This window comes from Synchiropus splendidus, chromosome 10 (assembly GCF_027744825.2).
Source record: "Synchiropus splendidus isolate RoL2022-P1 chromosome 10, RoL_Sspl_1.0, whole genome shotgun sequence".
Taxonomy (NCBI): Eukaryota; Metazoa; Chordata; class Actinopteri; order Syngnathiformes; family Callionymidae; genus Synchiropus; species Synchiropus splendidus.
The window spans coordinates 18039795-18061109 of record NC_071343.1 but is presented as its reverse complement, the minus strand read 5'-3'; the positions used below and the strand labels follow the sequence as shown (position 1 = coordinate 18061109).

At 42.8% G+C, this 21315-nt stretch overlaps 1 protein-coding gene across 6 annotated transcripts in view; it reads left to right on the top strand.

Annotated features, from left to right (window-relative positions):
* The first annotated feature begins 13947 nt into the window (after positions 1-13947).
* LOC128765662 (poly(rC)-binding protein 3) overlaps positions 13948-21315 on the top strand; it is a 58258-nt gene continuing 50890 nt past the window's right edge. For 3 of the 6 annotated variants that reach the window (XM_053876576.1, XM_053876583.1, XM_053876575.1), the window contains exon 1: positions 13950-14247. The gene's annotated coding sequence lies outside the window, so the exon portion shown is untranslated. Of the gene's footprint in view, positions 14248-21315 lie in introns of all 6 variants that reach the window. The other 3 variants (XM_053876577.1, XM_053876580.1, XM_053876584.1) reach the window with 2 other exon arrangements.

The window sequence follows — 21315 nt, the reverse complement described above, 5'->3', positions numbered from 1 at the left end:
CTGTATTTTGTCTCTCTTTCTCCCTTATGAGCTGAAATATCATCCGTCTGCAGCCATCAATGGACAGTCTCTGTTTTCACAGTCTGGAACGCCCCTTAACTGGTTTGAATATCCAGGTTTGGGCAACAGTTCGAGCTAGACACCAGGGCAGATTGTACCTGTTAGACAGCATAATCTCTGATCGAATGCTTTCCCTGGCAAACAGACTGGAAGGGTAAATGATGTCGTACCTACGGAAACCACAGTCTTGTGTTGAGACGGAAATTCACCTGGTCCCTTCTCCTCAACTGAAGACTGAACAACTGAACAATGAAAATCAATTTCACTTTACACTCTTAGTTTTCTGATTCATTACGACCAGTTTTTACACCGTTTAGTTCCACTATGTCATTAAAATGTATTTAGCTTGAGCATGTGCTTGTTTTCATCCAGGCATTGTTTCAAAAATATTTTATGAAATGCTAATTTGTGAATTAGCTTCGCGCTCCCTGGCGCTTCATCCCTTTGAGCAGTGGCACAGTCTCCAGCTGGCAAGCGTTTGCTATTAGATGAAGTCACTCAACAAAGTCAAGTCAAATAATAAATAAATATTTTCGTAGCGTCTGTGTTAAAGCGTGAATTATGGCTCGCTGTGGTCCTGGTATTTGAGGCTTTGAATGTCAATGAGGATGAAAGACTCAAATAAATGACATCAACGCCGACATTTCTGGCGGGTGACAAGTTCAGGAAATCCTTCGATCGTTGCTGGTCACATAGCTCTCTGCACACCACAGAACAGTGTGGAGCTACGAGCCAAAATTCAGAATCCAGGTCATGTTAGGAGTGAAATTCATACAGAGCAAGTCTGCAGACAGGAAGATGATGTCTAACTAAGAAACAGTCAAAAGTAGACCAGTGACTCCCGGTGACTCTCTTGTAGAAAGTAGGTCACATCATGCATTTTTTGTGTTGTAAAACCTCTAAAGTTGGTGAATTGGTAAAAGGACGTTTGGTACTTAAGTTAGACACTAATCTGAAGCGATGGCAAGACTTACCTTGGCCACACTTTTGGAAGTGTGGCGCCAGTGTTCTAAGGGAAAAGGTTGCAGGCACTTAAATCTAAGTACAATGTAAGTGTGTTTTTTAATAATTCATGTCTTTGTAGGAGGCAATTCATGCAGTTCGTATGGAACACTCTTAAGTATGTCCCGCCATCACACATCTGAGTCACGGGTGATGACTCAGACACATGTCCGGTGGTCAGCTGCTGAGGTCGCCATGACCTTCATGGCAAACCAGGTTCTTTCCATGTGGGCTGGACAGGCACTGGGCAGTTATAGAATGTGTGTTTTTGGCAGCGTGCTGGTAAAAGAGTGTTATTCCAAACTGCAGTAAAACTGGATCCCACCACCATGGAGTCGGCCCAGTTGTCTAGACCAGTGATGCCAGCGATTGCCACATATGGGGGCAGTAGTGTGTCAATGAATTGACTTGAGCAGCTGCAAATTTGTGTTACAACTTCTCAAAAAAAAAAAGAAGATAACAAAAAAGAAATAATAAAGAAAGTGTTGGCGCTCCCAACAGTAAAAACTGTTTTGATAATTAATTAGAACACATCATGGATATACTTTTATTTACTTTTTTATTTACACTTTTCTTTACTTTACTAGTTTATTGATGAAAAAGAAAATGTTTTGAAAGATTTTGACATTGTTTTGTTATATTTTTTTTTTTTTCAGAATTTCATTCATGATGTACAGTTTTTCCAATTTTCTCAACAGTTTGCATCAAGGTTTTTTTTCTTCTTTTTTTCTTTTATAAATTTGATGAACTTGCTTTCTTTCTTTACTTTCAGTTTCATAAATGCTAATGTCCGCTAGCCAATAGTGGCTAATGGCAAAGCTAGCTGTCACGTTGTCACAGTCGAGTCTGTCGCTGCTTGATCTGGTCCGTCGCTGCAGAAACCTTGTTCAGTGAAAGTGTATAACGGCGAAGAAGCGCTCACTCCTGCTCATTTTGAATCTATGTGAAACAGATAAGGAGAAGTGTTTCGGAAGCAACGCATTTTGCAGGTCAAATCTATTGGAGGAGCTTGAAATGACTATTGATTCAATTATGTTGGATTTAAAAAAAACCCTAAAAACAAACACACAATTTTACAGCGTAAAATGTTAAATGTAGACTATTTTATTAATAATTAAAAAAAGACAAAATTCACAAACTAGTAAATATCAGTCGGTAGAACTGGTGCTAGCACGTTACTAACTTCTGACTCCAGCACTGGAATTTCTGCCGGACCAGATCTGGCAGTGACAGTATAGTTTTATACACACACTGGCACATTACAGCAGCATTACAAAAACACCTGTAGATTTCATAACATCCATAGGATCCACGGTGCACACATTGAACTCCGAGAGAAACATTGCCATTTCAACCTCTGAGTCCTTCATTGGTTCTTGACTCTTCCCAGTGTGGGAATCTTACTCCATGTTCACACCACATGTTCTTCCTGGACTCTGAGCTGCTGTGGTCAAATGGGTGTCGGGACGTCCAGAGAAAGATTGGTTGTTATACTGTTGTACTGAGAGCTGGAGAGGCAGACTCTGATTTCTGACTATTCCATTTGAAACCGGTCGTCAGAGACAACATGGAAAAACATTTGTATATTTGTATTTGTGTCGTAAACAAACTGTGGCGCTGCGGCACTCACACATTATTGCCACCTGGATGTGCTTCATGTAGCCAGGGTGACCTAACTGATTTTGAATGCATTCCATTGCGTATAAAAAAACATCAGGGACAAAATGTGTGGTGTAATATGTTTCTCAGCCTCGGACTCACCCACACTTGCACTGAACGCATGCGGTGGAACCGATGAAGGGCAGGATGCCTCTCAACCAATGACGGCAGGGATAGGCTCCAGCACTCCCAACAGTCCTGAACAGGCCAGAGCGCTGGTTAACTGAAGCCGTATGTACTGTATGTCAGCCATACATGCGCAGATGAATCTAAAATGAAACTATGGGTATGAGAAGGATCCAGCCAATAAAGAGAACTGTTTTGACTTCAACAATCTGAAGACAGGAAAATACTCTTGTGGTATTTCCCATTCAATGACTGTACAATGAAACTAATTCATGAACACATGCTCTGGCAGAAGACTTTTTTTTTGCATTGAATTAACATGGTTTAGTTTCAGGCTTTGCATGGCAAGTTTGGACACCTGCAGGTGAAATGAAACGTGTTTCATTCACAACCACTGTAGCTACAATACTATACTTGTGTGTGTATAAGTGGCCAGGTCTCATGACTGCATATTTTAGACCTTACACCTCTTTTATGTAGCTCTCCTACATTCCTAGACTAGTACTTTAATGCAAGGAAAAGTTATTATTATTATTATTATCATTATTATTATTATTATTATTAGTAGTAGTAGTAGTAGCAGTAGTATTTTATTAATAGGAATAATATTCCACTTGTTTATTATTATTATTATTATTAGTAGTAGTAGTAGTATTAATATTAGTATCAGTATTATTCTTGTAATTATTATTATTATTGTTATATTACAGTAATAATTTTCCAGTGGTTATTATTTTATTTTATTTTATTTTAATAATAATGATATTCCACTAGTTTTCTGAAGGACCTTTAGGAAGTTGCAAAGAACAACAATCGTGATGTTTTAAATCTTAACCAAATATTTGTGTTGAATCATCCCTGACATTTAATTCAGGGTCCAATTTATTTGACTCCATGTTGACAAACGATGAGCTCCTCATTTTAATCTATAAATTATCACGCTTCCCCCGCATTTTAATCGGAATCTGCCTCTCAAACATCTCCGCAGAGTTTCCATCAGGCTTATGAAGATTGAGTGGGGGGGCTCAGTGTCACACACTCGCCTCTGGTGCAGCGACAGAATAACCAGCGTGACAACGCCTGCCTCAAATCTTCCATGGACTCGGTGAATCCTGAGGAGAAAACTCCACTTGTGTGAGCGTCGCTCACTTAAGACTGAGTGAAGTGGGCGAGCGCGCGGGGGCTGCTGGGATGTAATAGCCCACAGCTGGCTGCCTGAGGAAGGCTATATTTAGTGGGTGCTAAGTAATAAGCAAGTTGGGAGAAATAATCCTGGCGGGCTAATGATACAACAAGGTGACGGGCAGATACCCAGGGACTTCATTACATTTGGGGCGGGACGCAGAAGCAGCCCCTGTCAGACGGCGGCCGTGTTTTTGTTGTTTCCTCTGGTGACTCACAGTCACATTAGCCCAAATTATCGCGTCGATTCCCGCACCGCAGCGCTCCGCTTTGCTCCGCGACCTGGTAATGGATTTTTACCTCAGGGATGATCTGCTTTATTTAATAATGCCTCGTAAAAAATAGCTCCGTTCATTATCAATAAAGCCGGGTGTTTGCTTTAGCTTGTGGTCGCCCACACCCAAGACAATCTCTTGGTCAGGTTTGTATGGGTTTGACTTTTTGTTTTAAATAAACATGTAGCTGAGACACTCAGTGCTAGCTAGCATAACTAGCTAGGGTCTTCATGTGCTCACAGGTCATCATCGCTCCAGACAGAAACTGGATCTGGTGTGAGTCACTGCAACCCGGGATGTGGTCCAGAGCGGAAGCCAGAGCGGATTCGGTCTGGTCCTCGGGAGTCAGTAACCCGGGCAATACTCTGTGAACCTGACTGCTAGTGATGGGCAGATGAGGTGTCATGAAACAGTATTGCAGGGTTGATGAAACAGTGCATATATATATATATATATATATATATATATATATATATATATATATATATATTCTGTGAGCGCTCGGAAGTGATACCTGACACCTGTGCTGCTATGATTCTCTCTCTTGCGCATTTCTCTCTCCTGTGCATAACTCCGCCGCCCAATTGGCTCAGTGCATGCGCACATTTTGACCAATCACGAGTATCTTTAAGAGGAATCAGCTCTTAAACATCAGCCAGCTCCAATCGTTCACTTCAAATAGCGGCTCTTCTAGTAGCTGTTCGTCCCATTGTGTATGTAGCGATGTCAGAAGCCCTGTAGTCTGGAAATTGGGGTAATTTATATTCAATTCAGGATGAATTTTTGTTGCGCAGCGTAGATATTTTTGTGCGCTGAGATCGTATCAGCTGTGCACAATTGCGCACGTGCGCAGCTTAGAGGGAACATTGGCCACTAGATGGTGCTCTTCTTTTACCAATGATGCTAGGTGTTAGCTGTCCAAGTCCAAACATGTTACAGCAGACAGTGCCATCTGGTGGCTTCTGAAATTCAGGAGCGTGTTTCATGAAACATCATTAACACTTCATTACTGTGTCATGAAACCTCATCTATCTATTACTTCTAACTAGTATCTAACCCAAAGTACAGTAATCCTGAGTTTCCACAATGAAGCACAGACACTGAGGTCTCCATCTAGATGGTCACCATCCTCCAAAGAGGTCTCCATCCAGACAGATTGTTATATCATTCCTTGATGTGCAGCGGTTCGAGCATCTGTCTTAAACTTATTGTTCACTTCCTGCATATTGTACCATCAGGAGTGAGTACAGTGTATTGTGTCTCCTACAGTGTCTCCCTCCTCCTCCTCTGATTCTCCCACTCTCCAGCTTCTATCTCCACTGATCAGTCGTCCTTCATTGTTTGTCACGTGGGTGGAAACCTTCTGGGAATTATAGTTTCAGTGTTGGCAGCCATTTTGTGTCGCTGTCGCCTCTGTAGATTTGGAATTGGATGTCACAACATGCGCTCATGAATGTTCTCGTCTCCACGGAGGAGACGTAGGAGGTTGCCATGGTGAATCCTGTATTCTGCGGTCCATTGATGAGAGCTTCTCATGGAGGAACTCCTTCCAAGATGGAATGGTTGATCCCACCATTAAAAAAAACAACTGGAGTCGGAACATCGGTGTTAAACCTGCTTCTTGAATTGCTGAGATTTATCTGCAGACCTGACGAAATCACAAAACACTAAAACACATTATGATAAGGCTTCATGAAACAGTGTCCTCGTTTTCAGAAATCAGATGGTGCCGCTATTGGTATAAATATGATCAAATTCCATTCAAATCGTTGTTCAAAACCAAAGACAAAGAGTGGAGGCTGCCAACAGTGAATCACTTCACTCAACTCAAACCAAAACATCATGTTGTCCCACCTAAATGTGACAGCTAACTTGAATGATTCTTGTCCAGTGCGACTGGTTGACTGGCCAATGGACTGAAAGCGTTACCCGGGCATCGTGGCTGTTATTCGGGTCTTCCCACAAGAGCGCTGCCTTTGTGAAATTCTCAAAAGTGGTGTGATGTTCAGCCTCTGCACAGTTCCGTGGTTGTTTCGTTTTTTCATGCTTGGACCTCTGGTCAGTCTCGAGTTGTGCGAATCATTCAGGCTGGATCAATGAAAACCAAAGTGGATCTATGACAAACACACTTGGAGGCCTGAATATTCTTGTTTGCATGTGTGATTTCCTTGTCTTTAGTCCACTTCCTGCAGCCCTCTGACTCCACCATCAGCGACGATGAGTGAGGTGACTGGCGACAGGGTTGACTTTGGCCCAGGTTGCATCCAAACTGTCCTGTCAGTCATCTCAGAGTCAGTTGTCATACTAGCATAAAAGTGCTCAGTTCAGGCGGCGGGCGAGTTAGTGAGACTTAAGCGGAGCAATGCAAAATGATGTTGTTGAAATTGAGGTAAAAAGGTGACAGTAAAAAAGCCTCAACCGCGGCTTGGCAACGCAATGAGTGTTGGTGACAACAGAGAAAGGCAATGCATCAATCTATTTAATTCCATTTTATTTATTTATTTTGTTGTGCTTGATTTTAATCTGATTTAAAAGTTCTTGGCATTTCATTTACAATGGTTGAAAATATACCAGTGAGAAATAAAAGGCAATTGCATAAAAGTCACGCGATAGCAGTGGCCGACCATCAAGGCCAGCAAGGCCTTCTTTGCTGGCCTAACATAACCAGAAATCATGAGCTTATTTATGACAAAAGTTCATTACATTTATAATGTATTTTCCTAAAATGTATATACAGTGGTACCTCGGTTTTCGAACGTCCGGACATTGAACATATCGGAGTTCGAACAAAATGTTGAGTTTTTTTGCTTCTGATTTCAAATGAAAATCCAGAACTGGAACGCACCCAAAAAAAGCTGGAAAAACCGCTGGAACGTGTGCGGACCGATCAGCTGACCCACTTTGTTATGGTGTATAACGCAGCCTCTGTATGCAGACGTGTCCCGTTAGCTACATTTACTGACTTTTGTTTCTTCATATTGAGGTGTAAAGCCTTTCCTGTCGCCGCACTGGACCGTGGTAGAGTGTCACAGGTGCTCGCTCTCCACACCTCCGAGGCTGGAGCTCACTCCAGGGTTTGATGTCCTGTTATGGGCTGGAGCTGGGACAGGGATGAGGCGAGTCTGGGACAGAGCGTTACTTGGTTTATGACTTTGTCACAGCCAAACTGTACAGAAGCGCACATTCAGAGCTGGACACGCACCGGGCACCTCTTCACTTCTGGAGAGACCTCACTCACTCGGCAACCCCTCCCACATGCAGCGGCCACACACATAGAGGAACAGCGCACCTGCAGCAGACACTCTACATTCACTCCTACAAAAGACTATTTTAAGGCTTGGAACGCATTATTTCTTTCTCCATTCATTGTAATGGGAAAAATTGATTCAGATTTCGAACAATTCGCTTCTCGAACGGCCGTCTGGAACGGATTGTAGGTACTACTGTATAATCATATTCACGTCATAGAACATCCCAGTGCTGTTTTTCCTGAGATTTTAACCAATCAGAATTGAGCTAGCTGCCAGTCCTTGAGAATCGAAAGTGCAGGTGCCCTCAGACTGAACCAACACACATAGTTGATGGATAGTGCGATAGCCAATCAGATCATGAGTTGGGGACAGCGAGGCCATCCAGCTGGCCTCATGTTGACCGTGACTTGTATGCTTCCTGTGCTTGGATACTCATACAGTAATTTCCAGACTAAGTGCTACCTTTTTCTTGCTGTCTGAACCCTGTGGCTGAAACAGATAGAGGGTTTTATGGGCAAACACAGATGTTTACATTCCAGCGCTTATTGCGCTGTTCTGCCTGACTACTGCAGGCTTAGCCCTTGGTAAGTCAAGACGTTTTGGATTTTTTTATTTTTTTCACATTTAATATGTTAATGACGGGGCGCACCGGTGCAACAAGAGGGTTTCCACCATGTATAAACTAGTGTGGTGGTGAGAGCCACGCAAGTTTATATGGGTCAGAAAAATGAGCTTGATTTAACAATGACATCTCACGTTATCAAGCGTATTAAAACAAAATGGAAACATCGAAACAAACATCATGGAGTTGGTGTTGAATGTGATAGTTTTCACCGAGACTAAATTCCATTGAACGAACAAAAGAAAAGTTAAACGACCAAAGGCTCTGCACATTGCTGTACATTGAACAAACCTCAAGATAAACCTCAAAGAAAACAAACAGACCAACATGCGTATTAGATTGGTCAGTGGGTTTAAATGGTGTATCACATTGTCCTACATAGCGCTGGTCTTCTAGCTGGTCAATGGAGTTTTTACATCGGTGAGGAATTTCAGAATGCTCCATGGACAGATCTAATATGAGTGGGTGTAAGACCTTCAAATATTCCATTGAACTGTGTGTGACGCCGCTGGTGCCAGTCAAATTTGCCAGGAGCACTGTATTGTTTTGGTCATCAAATAGGAGAAATATTGATGTGGTCCTGTTTGAGAAATCCTTTTCTACTCAGGACCTGCACTCACCACGGCTAAGAAAGGCTCCATTCAAGCCTATGGTGATTTTCCATGCAAGAGTCGAGTGCAGGCTGCACACTTGGATGGTTGGTGTTGCTGAGTCCAGCCCTCATGTCGCTGCAGAACTGCAGAATTCAGGCAGTTGTAAGGACGAGTGGATCCAAAACCTGCATGGATGAGACAGCAAACTGGATGTTGAGTCAAAGGAACTCTCCATCGACTGCGTCATTGCTGTTTACAGAAAAATGTGTTGTTGTGACAGGCCTAATGTTGGTACCTGGGCTTGTAGAACACCAAGTATTAGTGTTGGGTTGATGAGGTTTCATGAAACAGTGTCCTGATTTTCAGAGGCCACCGGATGGCACTGTCTGCTGTAAAATGTTTGGACTTGCACAACAAATTCAATGACACCTCACATCATTTCTAAACCAAGAGCGCCATCTAGTGACAGTTTCATCAACCCTGCAATATTGTATCACGATACCTCGTCTATCCATCACTACCCAAGTGTTACTGCTGACTGTTGGACATCCAGCTGAAGCATAATTGTATTCATTTTGTTCAGTTTATTTCCTTGTATGTTAAACAGGGGGCTGGAGCCTGGGGAAGCCGTTTTATTTATTTATTTTTCTAGATTTTAGGGGACACTACAGTGCTTGGATGAAACACACACAAGCATAAACAGCACTCTCCACGCAGACCCTCAACATTTATTTGACTATGGAAAAAAGGTAAAAGAAAAAAAGTAAAAAAAAATATATATATGAGATATATAGTTTTGTTTTAACCATAAAACAAACAGGTATTGTACCCAGTAGAGAAGAAAAAAAGCATTATATTTTCAGATATATTGGTGAATGAAAATAAGAGCAGCTCAAGAAAGACGATAGTGGGGATTGCTCACTTGCCAACATGTTTCTCTGTGCATTAAAAGAGCAGTAAAAAGGCCCAGAGGAAAATTTGGGTTGCAGTTGGTTAGCAGTGATAGTTGCCTGTGCTGCTTTCACATTTCATTGACATTTAGATGGATAATGAGTAACAATCTCCCAGTCTTCAAATCCCCCAGTGAATCCGCTGGCATTTAAGATTAGTTTTCCCCTCTCTCTGGTCTTTAAATATTTGATGAGGAAGATGTTATGTGGCGTGGATTATCCCGACGTTTGGAGTCACGCTTTGAAAGCATCATCTTCTGTCATATAGACCAAGGTATGCGCCTTCAAGGGACGAAAAAATGAAACCTACCAGAGTTGGCGAGAGTCCAAAACAACACCTCCAATCACTGCAACTTTAAACATCTGCTGCTTGAATTATTAATGGAGGTTGAAGTCACCATTTGTCTTTTTGGAAATATTCCTTTCACTCAAGCAGCAACCCAATTTCACTCCACAGTTTTGCACAACAAATCCTGAAAAGTTTCCTCAGTGAAAATCCCTTGATGCACTGCAGTATTATGGGTTGTCACGACTGACAAGACGATATTCTTCTTAAAGGTCACAAGCTGTTGTTCCCTCAAAACTGGCTTCTTGTGTGTTTGCAGCAAGGACGCCTGTTGACAGATCTGTGTGACAAAAGATTGTTTGCAACACATTTGCCAGTGCCAGATATTTTCAATGAAACTTTCAAGTATTTGCTTCGATGCAGCAAGTAAACTATAATGCACATGGTTTGTTATGGTTAGATCTTTGAAAATCACAACTTGTTACATCATAATTCTCCTGACTCTTTTAGAGAAAAACATTACGTTAAATAAACACTCGCATTTGATTTGCTAGTAGCATGGAATTCATAGCATGAAGCACCTTCTGTTAGTGATGGTTTGGTGAGGCTTCATGAAACAGTGTCCTCAATTTCAGAGCTCAATAGCTGGAAGTTTTTTTTTTTTCTCAAAGCCATAGCGTTAAGAGCAGAGAGTGCCAACTAGTGGGCTCTGAAAATGAGGCCACTGTTTCATGGAGCTTCACCAGCCGGTCACTGCCTTCTGTGGCCTGGATAACTCTTTTTAATGTGACTGAAAACCCATTTTTTTCCCTTTCAGTAATGAAATCTCAGGTACAGTGTCGCTTGTCATCAAAGTGAAATTTTATATATATTGTAAAATGGTTGACTGGCTCAAAACTCTCTATTTATATCGAATTACTGTCAAGAATGAAAAAGAACTACAAAAATGGTGGATGGGATCAGCTGAAATGAACTGTTTTTTTAAACTCTAAGCTGATTCTATTTTGCAAGATAAATAAAAACGTTGATGTTTACCATAAAAGTGACATGCGAACAGGAGGGACGTCAGTGTGTGTTGATACAGTTCACCTGCACTTGTGTATCGAACTCTCACCCAAACTGACGATACCATGGAGCACGCTAACTTCCGTTACAAATTCAGGGTATTTGAATCAACATCAGATTTGAAGTCAATATTTTTAAATTCCTGATGAAATTGTTTGTTTTTGCTTCCTTTTCCGAAACACGCCAACAACCCAAAAACTAAAACCTCATTAAAGGACAAGAATAATTGTATGTAAATGTTCATGTTCATGTTAATTCTGATGTCAGAAATAGTGCACAACAGACGATGAACTACAGCGGAGCCTCGGCAGGACAGAAGACAGTGTTTCGGCTGCCACTTCCCCTCACAGCTCACTTCACCCAGCCGTCACTGCAGCTGGTTACAGATCCGATGTGACATCTCCTTCCATCTTCTAATGAATTTTTGATGTCTCTTCCTCTTTCACTCACACGCAGACGGCACTCGTATCAGCTCTGGTGGGTCGAACCACCTCGCAGTCGACGGCGACAGTGTTGCCTTTGGAATCTGTGACCCTTCTGGACTGTTTGGCCTGTAAACGCTCGGCAGTCGGCTTCACGCCGATTGGATTTGTCATGGCTGCGTTGTTGCGGAGACGCGCGCATGCAGGCCGCCAGATCATCCCAAATACACTAGATATCCATGAAATGACTTTCTGCCCGCATGCGTGGCCTAAAAAGCCGCCGCTGTTTGCGCGTATTGATTTGGAAGAATCCCACACTTCTGGCTTTGCGCTCTGCACTTTGCTGACAGTTTGATGTCACACTTGCACTCTGCACATCCGACTCTGTTATAATCCACTCAAGCATCGACAGCCTTATTGATTTCCAGCGCTCTTGCATGCCATCACTCAACAGCTGAAGATCTTCACGCTCCATATATACATCACTTTCAAGCAGATGGCGTAATAATAGATGAATCTAATCACCTTATCTTTAATATCCTCACTGCGCTGCACAATGATGGAAATCGTCATTAAGACTGATGGACGACTGCAGAAGCGCATCACTTGAGAATGTATTGACCATAAGTCACCAGAACTATTCAACTACATTTTTGGACACTGGTTTGCAATTGGGTTTCAAAAGGTTTTTTTTTTGTTTTTGTTTTTTTTAATTATTATTCTTCTATTCTATGCTTCTTTGTGTCAAAGGTATGGCTCGGGGGCCAAACCTAGTTCCACCAAGCCATTTCAAGGGACTCGCAGGAGCTTTTTATAGATGAAGTTCAAATGAATTTCAATCTTGTGTTAGACTGCTCCACAAAATGTTGATCTTCTGACCCACAACAAAAACAATGCTCACTATTGCCATTCTATGGGCCATAAAAGAGACTTTGAAGATGTGGAAGCTGATGTTGAAATGGATACTGGTGGTGTTTGGTCTCTCGTGGCCTGTCAAAAGGAGTGATGAAGAGCACACAATAAGCCTTTTTACTATTAAAGAAATGTATTCGATGTTTATTTTTCTGAGTTTCTGTGACGCCAATGCAGTCGCACAGTCTGGATTTAAAAAAGAAAATTATTTGTAAGCTGGTTGGTGACTCAGGTTGTGTTAGATGTTTAGCCCCAAGCAACCGAGGTGCCACTGTATTTCATATTGTCCTTTACGAGGAATAAAGTAACTGTGCAAGCAACGTCAAGAATGTTGTAGAGGTTGCAAGAATTCAGGGTTAGAAGTCTGGAGGATTTTGGTTCTCGATCATACTGTAGCATTGTCAAAGAAGCAGAAGTAAGTTATTTTAGTGCAGGAAACTACCGATATTGAGTGTTGATTTTCAACTATCCCTGGCAAAAAACTGCTACCTGCCTTGTTTACATTCTCCATCCACAAGATCGTCTGCATCAGATGCTGACCTGACAGGAAATGTTATCACAACACCTCCACTACGTCCTTTGGTAGCCACCATGAAGCGATGAACATCTCAAGAACTCTCGATCTCTAGATGGACACCAATAATGCAAAGTATCACCTTGAAACAAAAGGGCTGTCAAGACACAGTGCAGCCTCTGTTTCCATGTGTGTTTCATCTTCATGCCAAACATATTGAGCTGAGCTGTGTTTGAGCATGAGCTTCTGGCCAGACGACAAAGTGTGCCAGCCTGTCGGTGACGTTTTTCACCTCACGCTGATGTGGAACAATATCTGACAGACACCTCCTGTCCTTACTGTTACTGTCTGTCCTGCTGACAGAACAAGTCTCCGGTCAGGTTTTGATGTTGCATTACGTCCGGTGTTTTGTTCGCTTGCCTGTGGAAACTCGGGGATGTGATGTGCTTCTCATTTCTCAACCTGACAGCTTCCCATTGATCAGTCATCAGGCTGGGTGCCTGCCACCGCCATCGATTGAGTGGGTGGAAAATAAGACTCCTGGAAGTGAAGTGGTAAACATGCGAACAACCGGGCTCACAAATGTTAATGCGTGATCTGACAGATGGGCCGCGTTGTGCACGACGATGATGATGATGATGTGACGCTTCTGGCCTTTGCTCCGCTCCTACATGAGTAACTGTCAAACTCCAGCTGACTAGCGCGTCCCTGCAGCGCCTGTGTGGCGGAGAGGGAGGCTGCCAGCTCTGTGGCAAGAAGCAGGAGAGAATCTAATCACTCTAATGTCTGATGCCTCCCTAAATCACTGCCTGCGCCGCTCGGCCCGTCCTTCAAAGAGGGGGGAGGCTTCTCATGACTCCTTCCATATTGTCATTATTCCAACTGGATATGAGCTATTGCACTTACTGGCTCGGGCAGAGCACCGGCTGCTCCTGCTGCCATTGGTTGCCAGGACACCTCTTGGCCCTCTCCCATTGGTCGCCTGAAGGTGGGTGGGAGGGGAACTCTCTCCATCCTCCCTCTGGCAGAGCGTGTAAATGTAAAGTCTCTTTCTCTGCTTATCCGAGTGACTCCGGGTTTTGGTGTCTGCCTGCGAGCGCGTGTGTCTGTCTTTGTGTGTGTGTGTGTATGTGGACATCGGTGGAAGATAAAGAGAGAGAGGAGAGGCGAGAAGCATTTCTTCTCCCCCCCATATCCCTGCTCCTTGCCACTCCATCCTTCCTCCCCTCTCCAGCCCTTTCTTGGAGCCGGACCAAGATCCCCAACCACCTGGACCGCCCCGGGACCCTTTGACTCTCCTCACTTCTGTCCCACTAACATCTCAGAAGGTAAGACCTCTTTGTGTCTCTCACAACTTCTGGTACCTCGACCGTGTTTCCTCCTCCTGTGGAGTTTCCCCTCCGGCTCAAAAGTGCATCAAAGAGACGAGGTCAAGCATCTACTTCCTGTGATGTTGAGCTCTGATAACTTATCTCTTCATCCCTACATCACAAGCCGCTTGCGTTGCTGCCTCCGAGCCGCGAAGTGTCGGCGAGACTCTGCCCTGCAGCTCAAGTTTACAGAGATCGCAAGCTGTTTTTTCTCCTCACGCCAGTGCGTTCTCTAATTGATTCCATCCTCTGTTTATGTTTGTTAGATGGGACTATTTATAGGTGTTGAGGTAGCAGAAGCACGTGCTTCGCTGTAGGCCACTTCCCCCTCGTGTTCAGGACTGGTTGGAGAACACATGACAGTGCACAAAGTGTAATGGCCTTATGAGGCATCGACTCGCTTGATTGAATCACGACAGTCCTGCATGAAGAATTCCTGGCAACGGCAAGTGGGGAGCAAAAGAAACTGCTTAGTCCTTCAGTCGCCATCCTGTGCTCCACCAGGAAGCAGAGCGCTTGAGTGAGCGGTTCCTGCTTAAGTGCACCAGACGTCGATAACGTTCAACAGTAGTTTTTCAAGCATCTCTGGAAACCTCAAAAAAGTGTTTGAATACAGACCTTTTAAATGTCACAAAAAAAATCCGCTTGAGGCAACAACAGCATCTGCGACAAAAGGAAAACGTCCCGATAATTGCGATGGCAGATTTTTAAAGCCTTCCTCAGAGTTTCTTGGTTCTAAAACAGTATTACTTCCAGTTTTAAGAGGGGCTTCGGGGGGTCATTTGAAGTGAGCTAATGTCACATCAGAACATCACGTCCCTCAGCTCCAGGGTCTTCATCTCTTAGCCCCCAAATTCAGTGACTGTGAGGGACGACTGATCACTGTATACTCCCGTTCTCCAGACCAAAGCTGACCAGCGACTGACCAGCGGCAGTCATGGCGTCATAACCTACTACCACACACCTAGCAAGAATGAAGGGTGGGCTCTTGGTTCATATTATGGAACCTGAGGCTGAGACTAAATTTAATTCACGTTTTTATTGTGATATGTAATTCATAACAACTTATGATCTTTATGTCCTTAGTTTTGATCCAACTTTTAGGTCCAATATTATTATTTTTATTATTTATTTATTTACTTTTTTTAAAAACTTTGTCTGTGACATGACACAAGATATATTGGTGACAAAAGAGAGAAAGAAATAACTGAAAAAATATGAGGAAAAATGAGGAAAATGAATGAACAGCAAAAAGAATTATACGTGTTATGGAGAACAGGAAATTTAGAAGAAAAAAATATGTCCAAAAAAGAAACAATATTACAAAAATATTTTTGTAAAACATGAAGTAAAGGATGGAATTTGAAGGAAGAAAAAGTGGCTGAAGGAGCAGTAACCCAAAATGGTTAGAGAAGAAATGAAATGTGTAATTTTGTATTAAGATTCTAAGGAAAGGTGTGCAATATTGAAAGTAGAACTATGACCCATTGACACTTTTCAAGTTCCACGATTTGTAAAGTTATTGACTCATATGAATCAGACAATAAGCTTAAGCTTTTAAAACAAACATGGCAATACTTGGTAAGGACTTGGTAACCAAGTAAGATGTTATGAACAACAGTATTAACCCTTTATCGAGGTCATATCCTTCAGGAAGTGATTTGAACTGACTGCATGATAACAGCGACCTCACTGGCCTTGACGTCTCTCACACTGTTGACACACACATTACTCTTACATAAAGGCAATATTGAGAGCCAAATGATTCTTTCATGAAAACAGCTTTCAAGTAAAGTAGAGGCTTTCACTGCACATTAGCTCTCCCTAGAATATATATTCTAAAGCCTGCGATGAGTTATTCATGAGGGGAGATTGCATACCAGTTGTGCCCTTTCAGATTCATTAGTCACGTTGTTTTTTGTTTTTTTTTTAGTAAAATTTCAAGCATTTTATATTTTAGTTTACCAAATGATTCTCTTTTAAAATAACATAAATAAGTAGTCCAAGCTTAACTGTTGTTTTTAAGAACGAGTGAATGTTTATTTCAATCTCCTCTAATACATTCTCAATCTGTTCGATGAGAGATTGAAAATATTATTTTCAGTTGAACAAAATACGATGATTTTTTGACAGTTACCTCAATTCAAAGTTGTCTTAACAGTATGTACGAACAGAGTGCCCAAAGCCGTTACAGTAAATAAATAAAAGGGAGTTAAAGTGAAGTTCTACTTCAGCACATGGGCATTATTGTCATATTACCACCTTTGATAATACATTTCTTACCTTATGTTGACTTCAAAAGAAGTATAATAATTATAATAAATTGGAAGAATTTAACTGGCCGAGAGATTTTTAAAGGCAATGCCGTTGTGATTTAGTCACGGTGAACAAGAGAATGCAGGAAACATCATAGTACATTGAGGTTGTTTAGAATTTTGTGCAAGTCGTGTCCAGTGTTGGCACCAGCTTGGCTGCACCGTCTCATTACAATGAACACTTTTACATGTAGAATTCACCATCAAATAAAGAAATGAGTCATGTCTTCAACTAACACTCATATCCGGTGTACGGTGCAAACACAAGGAGAAAAGTAAAACATTTACCATCTAGACGACATGTTGCTTTGCTGGTGATGTCGCTCTGGCTCAAGTCTGTTTCTTACTCCACCTGCAGTCAAGTCAGGGCGCCCCCTACTGTCTACACGTGCTTACCAAACAGTCACAACAAATGATGCTACACAAATATGCATTTACAAATATGTCTAGTATGACAGCTCATTGTCAAACAGCCGACTTTAGGACATGATCACAGGATTGTTGGTTACAGTATATGCTGCCTCACACACTCCAGACTGTCAAAATATTCAGTGATACAACATGCTACGGATGAGTTTGTTTATGTTGCGTATGCTATCAGGACCAACTTTGCATCCACCTACTTTGGAAAAAAAGAAAAGTTCAGTTCGGCAATTTCATTCTTGGCATCCACTGGCTAAATCATCCAGGAAACATCCGAGAAACACAAGACTTCTGGCTGTATTCTAACTATCTTCACACATTCACACACTATTCAACCAGAGAGACCACTGAATTACAAATAAACTGCATTGATTTTATATGAAATGAAAAAAAAAAATTGGACTCCTTATGCAGAATATTGGTGTTAATTTCATCAATGCCAAATCCTTCGTCGAGCACAAGCGCGATCCATTTGACTGGATGTACAGACACACTTCATGTTTCCAGCATGTTCAGTGAGCCTGTAGCTCGAGCCAACTCTCCACAAGCAGCTGGCCTTTTGTGCTTTCGGCCCTTTCGAGCAGATCCGGATCTCATGCTGGTCTGGCGCAGCCCACAGAGATTGCCGGGAGTTTCCTGGGTGGAGAGTGGCGCAGTGTGGAAAAGGCCACTGGCTGTCGTCTTCACTCGCTGTTGCAGAAAGATGGAGCACAGGTTGGGGGGAGGGAACACAGTGAAAGGTGTGGTGTCGGGGGGCAGGCATGTTCTGAACATATGCTGCGACTTTGCAGAGAAGTCATTTTGCAATATTGGAGAAGAATAGCAGAATAAAATTCAAATAAAAAGACATGGCTGAAAACCAAACATTGAACGTGGTTGTTTAGTTTTGCAGTTTGCAAATGTGTCCATGAAAAAAAACGTGTTCCAAAAAACTAGAGGGGCTGAAAATGGATAAACCGACAGCAAATGTCCTTTTAGCGCCAGTCTGCTTGGCCGGAGTAGTCGGCTAACAATGTAAACAGAAGGCTCTCTGGATTGTTTGGTTGAAGGCTTGCTACAAACTGCAATTCTATTTTCGCTCTCCAACACTTTAAAATATTGCCTCACATTGATTCACACATTGATTTGCAATTTGCTTTGGTGACATTGTGAATGCTACTTTCGGCGTCTAGACTGGGTTCCGCGATCATCTACTGTTAAGAGTGCGATGGTTTCTCAGGCCGCAAGTGAGTCAACGGAAAGAAAGCAAAGTGGATCCGATACACACTGTATGCAGACTTTGAATCCTACTTTTGAAGCGTTTGCTAATACACATGCACGTTCCATCCAACCAGGTATTCGGAGAAAGAGGCAGTACAAAATCTCCGTCCGCACTCATATACAACAGATCAAGAAAAATACTTGATTTTCTCCAGCAGAATGGAGCCTTGTCATGCTTAAGTTTGTACACTCAACAGCTCACTGGTCCCATGAGGAGCACCTCCAGGGATCCTTGCTTAATCCGAGAATTGGTGCAGTACTTCCTCTACCTTCCAATGCTAATGGCTTATGAGAGGCGAAAAAAGTATCAGAGAGAGCAATATAGCGGCCACAAAATACTCCTTATGGTAGTTAAAGTATATATTTTTTAAGACATTAAGCATCTGTGAAGACTGCTCTCAAATAATTTAAAGTTTGTACGAGAACTGAAAGTGTCAAAAGCAATGAGCTTTCCTTCCACAACAGTACATTTAGGTCATGGCACTAAAACACAATATGTCATATTTGTGTGAGCACAAGCCATTGTTTGACTTCATAGAACCTTAAAGGCGTCAATTCACTGAAGAAACATTCAACTGTTAGTGAGCAACAATGAGTCCTGGGCTCCAGGAAGTATCGGGGAATGCATTCCAGAAGATTACGGCCCATCTCATTTATAGGTGATAAGGAAATCCAAATGGATCTTATGATAGCGTGATGCAACACCAGCAGCTGGCTGCCAGTGAGGCAGCTATTGAGGTCAGTGTGGAGGTTTTCCCTGTTAGAAGTGGGGTCTGGGGCAGAGCTGCACATGTACGCGCCCATCGCTATGAGGAGTGGTGCCAGAAGGACGGTCATTTTGAGGCTCTGAAGTGAAGCATATTAGCCAGGCTCTTTCACATACAAAATGTAAAGTCACGAAGATGCAGCTTGGAAAACACATTAGATGTTGAAAAACAACATGGTGCCCACCATTTTAATGTATTATTAACCAGTGTGTAACTAGCAAAAATATTGTTATTAAGTCATTTAAACTCAGATACATACTCGGTTCTCGACCGCAATCTGTTCCAGACGGCCGTTCGAGAAGCGATTTGTTCAAAAACTGAATCAATTTTTCCTATTACAATGAATAGAAAAAGAAATAATGTGTTCCAAGCCTTAAAATAGTCTTTTGTAGGAGTGAATGTAGAGTGCAGGTGCGCTGTTCCTCTATGTGTGTGGCCGCTGCATGTGGGAGGGGTTGCCGAGTGAGTGACGTCTCTCCAGAAGTGAAGAGGTGCCCGGTGCGTGTCCAGCTCTGAATGTGCGCTTCTGTGCAGTTTGGCTGTGACAAAGTCATAAACCAAGTCACGCCCTGTCCCAGACTCGCCTCATCCCTGTCCCAGCTCCAGCCCACAACAGGACATCAAACCCTGGAGTGAGCTCCAGCCTCGGAGGTGTGGAGAGCGAGCACCTCCTCTGTGACACTCTACCACGGTCCAGTGCGGAGACAGGAAAGGTTTTACACCTCAATATGAAGAAAAAACAGTCAGTAAATGTAGCTAACGGGACACGTCTGCATACAGAGGCTGCGCTATACACAATAACAAAGCACGTCGTGGGTCAGCTGATCGGTCCGCACACGTTATGTTTTTTTCCGGCTTATTTCGGGGGCGTTCGAGTTCTGGTTTTTCTTCGAATTCCGAGACGTTCGAATTCCGAGTCGTTCAAAAACTGATGATCTCCTGAAACTGAACATTATCCTTATTAACACACTGAGAAAAATAAGAAGAGAAATAGTGCATACAATGTCATGGACAACTCAACTATGAGGATGATCTGACGTGAAGGGCAATGACAAGTTTGCCTAGTGGATGATGCATGGAGATGGCCCTGCACTCAAGGCAGGATCTTGACCGTGAGACCTGGAGGTCAACGTGGCCATTCAATTGAAGGGATGCTGATATACAGGGTAGCAACACACATCTACATGGTCCCTTCAACTGGGCGTTTTCAGTTTGCATGTATAGTGAAAAGATGGACTCATGGACGTATGCTGTCACACTCTCAGTGACACGCACGCGATTCTCCACAACCCCCGACCAGACACACACACACACTTGATTTGTAAGCAGTTCTTTGTCACTGAGCTGGGCAGTAAACTTAAAAAACAATCTACTCCGCCCCATAATTCATCATGAAATATGTTGGCGGGCAAGTGGGAGAGAAGAGGGCAAGTGGGGGTGGGTGGGTTGATAGCGAGGGTGGCGTTAGGCCGCAGGCTGAAATTGAAAACATTTTAAAAGCTATTGCGGAGAATTATGATCAGCCTTTTTTTTCCCAGTGCAAAGCGACTGAGCTGGTGTAATTTAAGACGGCGAAGGCGGGTCAGATCAATCAGAGAGGGTGGGACTGTAGGGGAGGGGGGGCTAACGCAGAGGGGCAGAGGAGAAAGGTGGAGCAGGAACACAGCTTCCACATCCCCATGGGTGGTCACAAATAGGCAGATCCCCCCGTGCCGCGGCGCTATTTTTATCCCCGCTAATACGAGGGGGAGAGGAAAGAGCTCAAGTGGTGAGGTGATAAGAAAATGTTATTGTTGGCCCAGAGTGAAGAGCGCCGGGGTGACACAGCTCTGCATGCATGCAACATTGAAGGAGGATTTGGGGGGGGGGTTATCTGCGAGATTAAAGCGTGAGGTGGTTATTTAGGAACCAGGATGGAATTTCACAATCAACACGTGTCGGAACATTTTTTATCTGAGTCTTTTCAATCACCTCCTGAGTATCAAACTGTGGTTCAGCCCAAGCATTGACTGCTAAGACAGTTCTGTGGGTTATCTGACCCTTAGCTGGAGGGAAATGGCAGCAGGGTCCAAATGATGTTATCGAAGTTAAACTAGATTTTCAAGTCAACCAGGACATAAGCAATAAGAAATGGTGTGTTTGCATTCTGCGTACGTCATAAAAGAAAAAAAAAAAACAATCAAATTGAATTTCCATATACAACCACGGACTACATTTTGAACAGGCTTGCATGATAAATTGTACAATGAGAACAGGAACCT